The sequence below is a fragment of the Tigriopus californicus genome, chromosome 10, assembly GCF_007210705.1.
Source record: "Tigriopus californicus strain San Diego chromosome 10, Tcal_SD_v2.1, whole genome shotgun sequence".
Classification (NCBI taxonomy): Eukaryota; Metazoa; Arthropoda; class Copepoda; order Harpacticoida; family Harpacticidae; genus Tigriopus; species Tigriopus californicus.
Window position 1 is genome coordinate 3,853,954 of NC_081449.1, and position 12,490 is coordinate 3,866,443.

A 12,490-nucleotide genomic window follows, 5' to 3' on the forward strand; every position below is an offset into this window, starting at 1 on the left:
TGTGGCCCAAGCAAATTGAACTGGGCTGTTAGATACCCAAGGAAAAGCACAAACTGGGTAGGAAGTATTAATTGCAAATTTCTTAAGATTTTTAAATACCTTGATTCTTGGAACCATGAATGGCGGAATAATGAGGAAATATGATAAGAACTGAACTGCTTTTTTATGCCAAAATTTGTTCCTTGAAATCAGATTCAAATTTTATTTCATTTGTGTTTTTGTTTGGTTTGTGGTCTTCAGGTATCTAAACTTTCATTACCTCTGAAATGTGGTCATGGATGAGCATAAAAAGATTCGTGGCGAACACTCAGGGGAGGATTAATCAACCCAGGGTCTTTCTCATTTTAGTAAACTGAACAAACTGATACAACATGTCTCCTCCCTTGAATTACTTATGTCATATCTCATCAAACAATTCCTCAAAAATTCAGACAAAGACTCTGATCTGAAAACATAAGGTTGAAAATGAGGAGCCCCATGCTATGCTTCAAATTGAAGAGGGAAACAAACTGCTGATTGATAAATCGTCATATCCTTCCAATATACCATAAACATTTTTCCAATTCTACCATGATCTTCCATGGAGATGCATACAAGCACTAAAGCAAACACAAGGAATTCAATTTGGTCAAATAGACACTAACCTTTAAGCATCTTCCCTTTTTATGAAGCATACTTATAGATAAGATGCTCTCTACCAGTCTACACTATGAATAGGTTCAATTTGTCACTTAGTTCAATTTACTAACTTGTTGAAGGAAACAGTTTTCTGATATTGAGCCAAAATGATTGTGATGTGACAGATCATAGTGCTAGTTGGCAGTGTTGCTTGTTTAAATTCTGCTTTCCCAAAACACCCAACATAAGGGTAAAGCACTTTACCGTGAATGTCCTTTGTTTCACGTCCCTAATTGTAAGGGATAAAAACTACATTTGCACTCAAAGCAACTGGAAAATAAATATTTCAAAATCGTGCTTTGTTTATGGTTCATAAAACTTAGAATGGCAGTTCAAAACTGCAATACCAGGCATGGGATTGAGTCTCAACGAAAACAGGATTAGGAAGTCTGGGATTGCAAACATCAATGAGAAGTGCCTCTAAAAAGCAACTCTCCTTTTTCTTTATTTTTTAGACCAATGGTGCACGTCTATGAATGCTGAAATGCATTGAGAAATAAGCCAAAATAAACAGCCCTTGGCCACATTGAATATAACTTGATGTCAATTTGGTCTAAACTTGTGCCAAGTTTCAAAATGGGACTGTGTTGAGTATTAGACTGCAAGCAGTCATTTCTTTGTAAATATATTTGCACTTTTTGGTAGTTTTGCTCCTTTTGCAAATATTTACTCCATCTTCAAATATTTGACTAACTTTTTCCAACTTTTTGACTCTTAAAAAAGGCTTGTTTGTTTTGCACCTTTTGCAACTTGTAAATACGAGAAACAAATTTCGTCTAGACAATCTGCCAAGGCTGCTTGCTCATGAATACATTGTCCTCAAATGTTACTACTTTTACCGTCGTAAATTCTTTATCTTATTGTACTGTATCTCCAAGCACCGGTGCATTGAAGTCGCATCTAGAAACTTATCATGATGAATCGGAATTTTGGAATTCCGCATAAGATATCCAAGCACTTGATTAAACTTTGAATCAAAATGCGAATGAATGATCAAACTTTACTCCCTGTACCTCTTCGCTCAGGTGCTCCTTTGTACATACGTGCAGAGGAGTTGCGAACAATGACCGGTGTCTTTTTTGCAGAAACGAGCTTGGTTCTTTTGTAGTGACGAACCCATTAAGTCTTAAATAAACGTATCGCCCAGCGTCTCAAAAGCAACAATCATATGCCCAAGTGTGCGGGTGTCTTTCGGCAGGTTTGATATTGAACCCCGCGTTGTGGATGCGTTTTAAAACCCGAATGTCCGCCCAAAATAAACGGACAGCACTCGTTTCAGGAATCCCATTCACTTGAAGCCAAACCGTCGTCCCTTCAACAAAGAGAAGGTAAGCCATAAATGATCCCTCTACACCTTGGGGCCTGAAGTAACCCTAGTGACCATCCATCCACATGTCCAGAAGCATGAGTGTTATGTAATTGAAGGGCCTGAAGCTACTGATTAAACTAATAGATTAAGGGGCATATCAATAAGGAATGCTGGATGGTTGGTAATAAGGATAACTTAAGAATTGACCTAACTTTCCGATTTATTGTGTTTTGATCATTGTAACCACATCCACAAATAATTGATGAATCCATAACATTGTCAACATCATACAATTGTTCATTCTATTTTTGTAACTTTATTGTTATAAGGTTTTCGTAATCGATACAAAGAGTGTCATTCCAGCAAAAAACTGCCATGTTCGGATGGGTAAAAAACAAAACATAAAAGAAATTGTCAAGAACAATGATAGTACAAAACTTTGAGGCATAGGATGAAAACTAATTTCAGTGAATAAGTTGTTGCTTCGCACATATTATAGCATAAATATCAATCATAAGGTAGAAGACCGAAAACCATGCATTTTTTGCGACCAGTTTTGAAAATGCCAGTGTATTTTACGTAGTCTCGTTTGAATTGTTGTCCTCAACAACGAAGACGCAAAAGACAGGCCGGAATGAGCACATTAAAAAGATTGATAGATAATCTCTGAGGCGACAATGTGTCACAAAACTTGTTCAGAACACGACCAACAGTTGGTTGCCCTTACACGACTGTATTACTCTGGAAAGGTGGTAAAAAATATTGACAAAATCAAATTCATTCGAAAAGCCCGAGCGAGGCTTGAGAAGACTCTTGTATTTGTATTGTATCTGGGTGCTACTAGACTAGTGAACCCATCCATTACATCACCCGTTAACAATTCTGATAAGCAATGTCATGTCTGTATGAGTAATGTTTTCCGTCTGTGGGCGTGGTCACAGGTTACTGTTTGAGGCTTTCCTTGAGAAAGGTCGTGGCGGAGAATCGAACGGGGGACTTTTCTCAAGCTAAAACTGATTGTGCTATCCTGTACTTTAAACCACTCTGCCTCGGTTTTTGAGAACTGTTATCAGTTCTTGCCTTATCTAATGACTCCTCATAACAAGTTCATATAATTCAAGTATCCCATCTACGGCACAAATGAAACCCCTCAAACGGCACAAAAGTTCGCTTTCCCTTATATGTAAAGCGTCAATTTAGCCTTTAATACGACCAAACGCGAGGAAAAATGCATTCAACATATTTTCAGTTTCCAAATTAAGGTAATAGACTAGAAATTGAAATTGCTGAATCAGATGAGTAAGGAAATTTAGCATTTCAAGTGAATTCAGGCAGAATGATCAAGTTACGAATACATCAGGCATATCAATCAAGGCGTGTTTGTTTATTAGTTTCTTAAAAATAAGTATCTTTGAAGTAATTAACGGATGAACAATTATTTTCCCTGTTTTAGGCCTCATCGAAGACTTCCTTACAGCTATTGGAAATGTAATCCCCAGTACTTCAAAGTGACAAATTTACAACTGCTATTAAACTTCATTTTCATATGATTTTTGATCCATCAGCGAATTAGTAGAGTAGATAGATCTGACTAATTCTAAAAGAGAGATTTCTATATTTCTGTTTCCGATTTATGGACTATTTTTTCTGTTTCAATTTGACTATGCAAAAACATGTATAATAGTTTTTAACAGATTATTCCTGCGCTAGGGGCACTATTTTCACTGTGGTTAAAAAGTGCCCGTTCATGTAAAAGAATACAAAACCAGCAAACGGGATTGAAACCAGAAAATCTGGAAACAAACCATTATATGCGGACTTTAATACATACAATCAGGGCTAGAGTAATGGCGTTACAATTAACGCTACCGGTAACATTTCTGCAAAAGCATCGGTATCGGTAACGGAACGATTTTTATTCCACCCGTTACCGTTACTTTCTTCTTTCTTAACCGGGGGAAAAAGGAACAAGAAAGATTTCCTTTTCTATTTTTTTTCAAAGCTGCGTCTCAAATGCAGTGGTTTATTTGTTGCGCTGTTGTACTTCTTTTACTAAAGCACTCGTCTCAATTCAGCGGGGATAATTTATTAAAGATTCATATTATCTTGTAAAGTATCTCCGGTTTAGAGAAGTAACGGCAACGTTGGAGGGTTTTTTCGTAAGCTGTTCAAGCCCTGCAAGCATGTACTGAAAAAGTAATCCTCAGCACTTCAAGTTGAAAAAAATATTGATCTTATTGAGCTTCTTATTAATATTCGTATAATATCAGATTCACCAATGAAATAGAGTTGTCAGATCTGGCTAGCTCTTAAATATAGGGTTGATCGGGAATTTTGATCAGGGACTTGTCCAAATCTGACTTAAAAACCAGCTGCAGGATTTGCTTATCGATTTCGGATTGATTTGGTGTGTTTGTTGTATCTAATAGCGTAAACATGCTATATAATGCAATGAACGCTTAAGGACTTATTTCAAAGATGGCTGGACTTCAAAAAGATCTACCAAATATGGGTTGTCTTATTTTACCCGTGATACCTATATCCATGGAGTATTTAATGATCTGGAGTGGAAGACTCAAACATTTCCATACCATGAGAGGCTGATCTGAGTAAGGTGTGCCGAAATAATGTCAAAGCAATTGTTATATTTTAACCAAATTCTACTCTTTGAATTCGTGCTATAAAGTGGCAAGGATCGCCAAGAGATTTAAGAGATCATGTTCAGGGTAAAAAAATCCTTAACTTTAAAACTATTTTTGACATTCTTTAAAGTTAAAAGGCCATAAAAATTGACCAAGCTGAAGACATGGTGTGACAATTGTTCTCTCAATTCTTATCAAATCTTCAAATTAGTCACTTTTTAAATTGATTTTTTGAGACCCAAGGAGAAACTTATCCCTTAGCCCAAAAAGTTACTTGGCTCAAAATAGAATTCCAGTTTTCCGGTTTGAATATCCGGGGCTTGGAACGGGATTCAGCCTTTAAAACGTGACGAAGGAAGCGGTAAATCCCAAATTGTCTACGCAGATTCTCATCTTGAGCAACCTCATATTATGTGAACAAATAGAGTTCCAATTTAGACACCAAGGATTCATTGACTTTCACGCCCTTCTTCTTTCCAGCCAAACATGGATTTGCTTATGAGTTCCAGTCCGTTTTGGTCACCCGAAGACCATGGCTTGCTTTGTTTTGGGTTCATTGGCTACATCTTTTCCTACGTGTACTACGTCAACTGGATCGCCAAAGTGAGCACGGTCAGTCCCAATTGCTTCGTGGAAAACTTCGATCCCCATAATATCTCAATGGACAAACCGGATATTGTAATAGCTTGATGGAGCGATTTCAAGACGCTCGAAACACTTTACTGCAATATTTGTGTCTGTGATATCCGGAAGTTTCGACAAAATATAAATATAACCTACCGTAACGTCATTGAGGGCTGATTTCCGTCGGTTTCATTAGACAGAGGGGAAGTGGAACAATGTCACATTTTCTTGGAACACTGAGATCATCCAAATCCCCTCCCCTCTCTCCCTCCATTTTGGCAAGGGACAACCCTAATCACATGTAATATATTGACAAGCAAAACTAATCATATCCATTACAGTTGGATTAGAGGGTTGGCTAGTACGGACTAGCCCGTAAGTAGCATGTGCGGAGGTGGTCTGCATGTGCTTGTTCAGCAATTGCAGCCAAAATGGGCCGACCAACCGACCAAGCCATTCAAACTCACCACGGAGCACACCCATGACATCACACCCTTCATAGGAAAGGAGCCACATCAACATANCCGTAACGTCATTGAGGGCTGATTTCCGTCGGTTTCATTAGACAGAGGGGCCCCCCCCCTTCTTTTGCCTCACTGGATTGAATTTCATCCTCTTGAAACAATAGAAGGTTACTTTCCACACGATGCTCACATGTTCCATTTATGGGCCAAAAGATCCTAATCTACATTGCATCCGTGGCTCTTCGGTTGGAATGGGATCAAATCCTGGGAAATGTGAGGGGAACCTTATATGAATTGGGAAGTGAGAAAAGTTTGTCACTCAGCTGGATCTTGAGTTGAAACACTCGAAGTAAGTCGCCGTAGGATGGGAAAACTGAATTAACCATCTAGTTTTTGATTGGCTAGTTTGCTACCCATTTCGCTAGAGGTGCTCTCAAATGTATATAGATAAAAATGAGACTTAACTTTCTGACAGTCAACGTACGCTTTTTCATTTTTGTGACCATAAGCCGGGGACATGAAATAGATTTAACAGAGGCTAAAAAAATGCGTCTTCATAACAATTTATTTCATCAAAATTATGACGTCTGACCAAATGAATGAATGACCTTGCCAAATTCGGACCCAAAATTAGGGAACTCAAAGGAGGTGGTTTCGGCCTACTTTGGGTCAGCTAAATAGGCTTGTGATAATCTTTAAACTTCACAAGTAAATGTCACAGAAGTGATTTGCCTGTAGTTTTGACCATAAAACCTACCAATATCATTTAGGAATTTTGAAATGGGACACAAATGGCTCCAACACAAAAAGGTCGATTTTGGCGGGATAGCTATTTCAAATCCATATTTTTAACGGTCCATGAACAAGCATAAAGATGTTTCAGTAGGAACATAACATAATTTTGAGGGACCTTTCGTTGTGGGAGGGGAGTGACACATTCCCTTTTCGAACCTAACTTCACGCATGCCTTCGAATTTTGATTTCATTAACTAAAAATTCTAGCCAACTATTACATTACTAGCTCAGACCTTAATCAAGAGCATGTTTGAGCAACTAAAACTACTATTTTGCTACCCTTATCGAAACGAATGCTAGCGTTATCAAAATAAAAGTCGGTATTTTTGGTCATGGAGGTATTTTTAAGGATCAGAAAGTCCCCAAAAGCACCTTCTTTTGTTGTGAAGAAGGACAGTTCACTCCTGCAAGAATTTCATGTACTTGAACTAAACACCAGAAAACTATAGGACAAAGAAAAAATGCAATCACACTTTAATTGACTTTGATTATTGCAATGCCACCTAGAGACTTTAGGTATGCGTAATTTCGAGATGTTCTCGGGACGAAAATTCTCGATTCCAAAATGAAACTTTGTCTTGTTCTCACTTACCCTGGAGCAAAACTCTGGCTGGGGAATAAAAACAAATTCATTTTTCCGGTGTGTTCCTTCATAATTTTAATCAAAGATTAGTTAGCATTTAGAAATTCTTCTTCTTCAAAAAGTGGCATATTACTCTTTTTTTTTAATTTCCAGAGAGCATACATGCCTGCAATATGGCAACCGTAACCGTCTTCAAACAATTAGCATATTTTTTTTCTCTAAGAAATGTGCATGAAAGTTCGGAGGCACTCTGCAAATGCTCTTTTGAATTTGATTTACGATTGTACACCGCTTGGCATTTATGCATTGTCATGACAATGTCTTCTAATCTCATTTCGCTGTGTAAGATACACCCAACTTTCAAGTCTTATTAATGTCTGGAGAAAGCACTGAAGCGTCACTCCTCTGTATGAATGCAGTGTTCTACATCCTACAACTATGTACGTACGTATACTACGTACATACCTTAGAGCTCTTCCCTCCCTCCCTGTACGTAGAACGTAGACTCAAAATAAAGAAATCATGGGCAATTTATCACCCTTATACAGATATGTGAAGTTCCAGATTTGTCTAGAGGAAGGAAAGAGAGGGACTTCTTGTTCCACTCCTCATTCCAAGGGTGAAGGCAGAACCACCATGAATCATTCCTTTCCACGACACCCCAACTTCAAATGATATGCGACGATCGGGATGATCGGGAAGATTGCCACCCCAAGCCAATGCCGTAGTGTTTATTGTGAGCTCAAGAACAACGAGTGGTGGTATATTGGTATGTCGTGATTTTGATTGAACTTGACTGGACGGGTTTGGTAACCCTGACGTGTACCCAACACATCAGATATCGGCCCACTTGAATGGAACATGACACATCTTGGACAGCTCCAAGGATCGTATCGAGCTCAAAGCATCACGTGGACTTGACAATTGATGGCTCCACAGTAATATCCCACCGACCTTGGATGGTCCTTATGAGGGCGAATGTACGCTCGAGCACTATGAACGTACTTTGAATTCAATATTTGCTCCTTAGTCTTGAGCATTTGGAACAAGAAGTGGCACCGAGAGAGACAAGCATCTGGTGTTATTCCAAATTTCGCTTCCCGCTGAGTTTGGTGAGCCCGAGAAAGAGAGGTAGATTAACAAGGTTTGTGGCTTCATAACACGGGATGTTGAAGTTATGGAGAATGTAAACAGACTTGAATTATGACCGTATCCCTCGGAAATGAGTGTTCCGGTGTTGTCGTTAAAGGCCATGTTCACGGTGGTGGAAGATTTTGAGCATTTAATGCCGCCATAAAATCAGCACCGTGAAAGGCCTGCATCTTATTTGGGATGGATGGCAGGCCTGGTCAGGAGGAGGTGTGTTCGTCTATGTTGTGTTCCACATCATGCTTGCTCCACGTTGGGTTCTCCACACGAAGGATCATTTTGGTCTCTAAAGTAGACGAGCCTTCATTTGAACTTGATTTCACAAAGAGCCAAGCGACCGCGAGTCCAATCCAAGCCTTGGCCTTTGACATGAAACCCACTATCAGAAAAGGAAAGGGAACAACGCTGTCTGAGCAATGACCACAGACCCATAGCTAAAACTACCGTAGATGCGTTTTGGGTGAGGTTTACAAATTTATCTTTTGTTATGGGAACTTATTACACATACTCCAGGGACTAGGAGTCTTTATGAATTATTTATGATTGATACTGATACTTATCTATATCTTTTGTATAAGATATCGGTAATGTGTGATGTCCTAACAAACTAGATTGGCAAATCTGGCTAACCCTTGAAAAATAGGATATATTTTCAGAAACTTGTCAAGGCCTGATTCAATTGCTCCTCATCAATCATAAATTGTGTATAGGCCCAAATCAACTCTGGTTATGGATCCTTTTTGAAATGATTCTTATCACGGGTAGGCAAGCTATCACAACGAACATGGATGGAAATTAAAAAAAAATATTTGCAAATCGATGTTTTCCCGGTACCATTGGTAATACCTTATATTTGATCACTTCGGATTTTCAAGTTCAACGAAACTATTTCCAACCTTGCTTTAGAACTTTGCTTCGACTTGTTCAAGCTTTGCTAATCGATTTGAATTGAAAGATCTAAGTCTTTGCTTATGAATAAATGCGCTTGAAAATGAGTCTAAAATGATACAGAGCGACTAGAACATCGTCAATAGTTTCGGTCCAAGAGTCCATGCTTTATCATTCCTTTTTTTCCCCATCCTGCTGTCACTACATATACACATCTATGACCCAAGGGCCACGTTGAGAGCATAACGGCCAAGGAGGTGTGACTGAAGACTGAGAAGGCCAACAACAGATCTCATCAACTTGTGCCAAATTCGAGTGGGAGGGAAGTCGTGCAACGGATATTCCTAAGGGCCCCATCAAGCATTCCATGCCTCATTTGGCCTCCTCGAATCTGCTCAACGTCCTTCTCCTTTTCTTTCCTGGCTAGTACGTCGTACATACGTACGTAGGTGGGTCGGGTTGTTCTCCTTCCATTCAAAGGTTAACAGAGACGCCGTGCCACCAAAGGCCACCCATCTCCATGCACGGTTAAAATGAGCTTTTTCCAATAATATCTGATATTTGCTCGTGCCATTTGGAACGGGGGGCTAATGGGCCCAGCTTTTTTCCCTTTGCTTCTTGGCCCTGCCTTGACTTTCAACTTATCCATACGCAGGCTCAGTAATGAGTTTTCCTCGGATGTTTTCCATGAATGTAAATATTCTCACGGCCCTAAATTTGGCACAATCGGACATGGCCAATAGGTTGAGACCCCTTCTATTACCGGCCAAGACAGGGCTCATCTTTCAAGACGGTTCAAGGTTTCTTGGCAATCCTGACCCGGGCCTTCTCGGGGATAGTTGGGGGGATTGTGCTTAATTCGAGATCCCCATCCAAGTGGAATGTGGACTGTCAGCATAGCAATTGACTCACTCACTGATGGTGCTTCAGACACTTCCAGAACAGGCTGGCCAAGTGTATCGCATTTCTTCGGCCTTTGCCTGACCTTTCTCTGACCCCCTGAGTCTCGTTTTTGTGGAGGTAAATAAAAGCTTGAGAAGGACTCGCCATATAAGGTCGTTGGAAGACGGTTAGCAATCAAGTCCTTGGAGAGAGTTCAAGTCCAGATTGGATGTGGAGGCCATTGAGTCAAGTTCAGCCTTGTACTGTTTTGATTATGATTCGTATTTGGTGCGAGTAAGTAGGTTTTTTTTATACATAGTGAAGTTCAAGTCCTCTCCGAATATTATCCAAGAAGCCTTTCAAATAGTATAAAGGGGGACAAGGCTGCCAAGAAGAGGAAGAGGCAAAGCCTTTCAATTGAACATAAATTATCAGGATTGACGGTCCGAATTGTGTGCACCTTTCTCGTCAACACCGTAGATTCTCAAGTTCAGCAACCATGAAATATATAATCCATATTGGAATTTGCACTCCAACAAGAAAGCTGTGCAACCTGGTCATGATAAAATAATAGTTTTCATTTAGCCTCCCTCCGACAAAGGAACGAATCAAGCTTGTACACCTCAATTCATCAAGTGAGGTTTGGTCTTGGTCTAGGTCTTGGACGCAGTGTTATTCGCAGAAACCATGGTATTATAGTACAAGACCCGATCCCTCATTACAACACGGCTCACCACCTTTCGAAGTTATTCCACCCACCCAATGTTTAGTTCCTACTCCTCAGTACAATGCTCTCCAGTGTACGTATTCAAGTTGCTTGCGTGCCCCTGGTTCCCTCTCTCCGTGCCTCTGTCTCTCTTTTTGTTTCTTCCGCCCTCGACCTCGTCTTCTTTGCTCGTGTTTCCTTCTGGGTCCGTTCCTTGATTTCTGCGGAACACTTTGGAACACTTTTTGGGACCGCGCTCTCTCTCGCTCGTTCTTGCGTTCCACGGACGACCATCTCTCGAGATTGCAGCACATCTATCCATCCTGACATTGGGGCTTTCGAGTCAGTCGGCAAACACACACTCCACTGACAAGACAAACACATCATTTCAATTTTGCACGTGCTCCACAAAGAAGAAGATACCACTGACTGACGAATGAGGAGAAAGACACACACAGGCAGGCAGTCAAAGGGAAAAAGGTCTGCCAGAAACGGCAATATTTGATTCCTCGTCGTGTTTTTGCAGCATGGAACTTCCCAGCTCAGACCAGCCTTTCACGGTTGTTCCCATATTGAGCAGAGGCCTTATTCAATGTGGTTTTCGTGGTGTGTTTTTGTGCAGAGAATAAATCTTTCTTCTGACGGGAGAAAAAAAAAGTTGGTGGTCGGGTGCTATTCAAAGTTTGGTGATATGGCATGGCACTTGGGTTGGAATTCTCTTTAGTGCTAATACAGTCCACCTCCGAGAGTCTTCAGGACCTGTGCAAAGTGGCAAAACCACTCGGAAACCATCACCCTGAAAGCGTGAACGGCTAACCGACAACGGATAATCCGTGGGACGGGCGTCGTCTCAGACCAGCCCTCACTATATAAATATGTCCTTTCACGGCAAACAAGAAGTTTTCCACTCGGTGAGTGAGAAAGCATTGGATTGGTTTAGACCAAGAAGCCTGGTGGTTTTCATTTCCCATGGTACTACCACACAATTCAAGATCTTTCAACCCCCGACGATCTTGATCTAGCTTGTCCTTTTGCTTGGGACCATGGCATAGAAAGGGAAGAACATCAAAGCCCAGGAGTCACAATGCCATGCTCCATTTTGTTCCGCCACCCCGCCCCCATTTTCCTATGTTCTTGCCTCCTATTGCATTTGTGCTCTAAGAATAATGAAACATTTTCCGGAAATATCCCTCCTCCAGATTTGGATCTCTTCACATTTAGCATGAACTTCCAACCTCATTTCACTCAAGAAAAGACGGAATGGCTCAGAAACGGAGAGTGGAAGCATTTCATCAAATAGCTTCTTCCATTTGAATAAGTCAAAGCCAAGGAAGGGGTTGGAGAATGAGCTGAATGTTGCCGAATGAGTCCAATGCTTTTAATTAAGAACAACTCAGACACGCACTGAACCACTCAGTTTCTTAAGCTTGGGATGTTCTTGAGAAAAGCGCATCGTTTATTTCAAACTTGACTTGAATTTACATCCGTGGGCGGAATTATTGGGCAGTAGAAAATCCTTCCCATTAGAATTCCAGAAAAACTACGAATGGATTTCAAATCTCGTTCCTACTTTTAATTTATAAAATTAATCATGCATAGACCCTGTTCCTTTTCGTGCTCTGTGTTCATTTGTTCGACTCACATCAGTAAATCTTGGACTAGAATTAGCATTTGGCACATTTCGGTCATTACATTATCTCGGTTCATTCATCAGCTAAAAGTTTTCCAGTACTAAGCCTTTATGGGCACATCAGGTCTCGTACAAAGGGA

At 40.3% G+C, this 12,490-nt stretch overlaps 2 protein-coding genes and 1 long non-coding RNA gene across 3 annotated transcripts in view; 2 read left to right on the top strand and 1 right to left on the bottom strand.

Moving 5' to 3' along the window:
- The window catches only part of LOC131887673 (N(G),N(G)-dimethylarginine dimethylaminohydrolase 1-like), a 33,988-nt gene that overhangs the window by 9,577 nt on the left and 11,921 nt on the right, over nt 1–12,490 (bottom strand). The gene's annotated exons all lie outside the window — the stretch shown is intronic.
- LOC131887676 (uncharacterized) lies at nt 1,743–5,419 on the top strand. The gene is made up of 2 exons (XR_009374049.1): nt 1,743–2,006; nt 5,110–5,419. It is a non-coding gene; the product is annotated as an uncharacterized LOC131887676 (long non-coding RNA).
- LOC131887671 (band 7 protein AGAP004871-like) overlaps nt 11,088–12,490 on the top strand; it is a 64,552-nt gene continuing 63,149 nt past the window's right edge. Inside the window, exon 1 of the mRNA XM_059236315.1 lies at nt 11,088–11,631. The gene's annotated coding sequence lies outside the window, so the exon portion shown is untranslated. The remainder of the gene's footprint in view (nt 11,632–12,490) is intronic.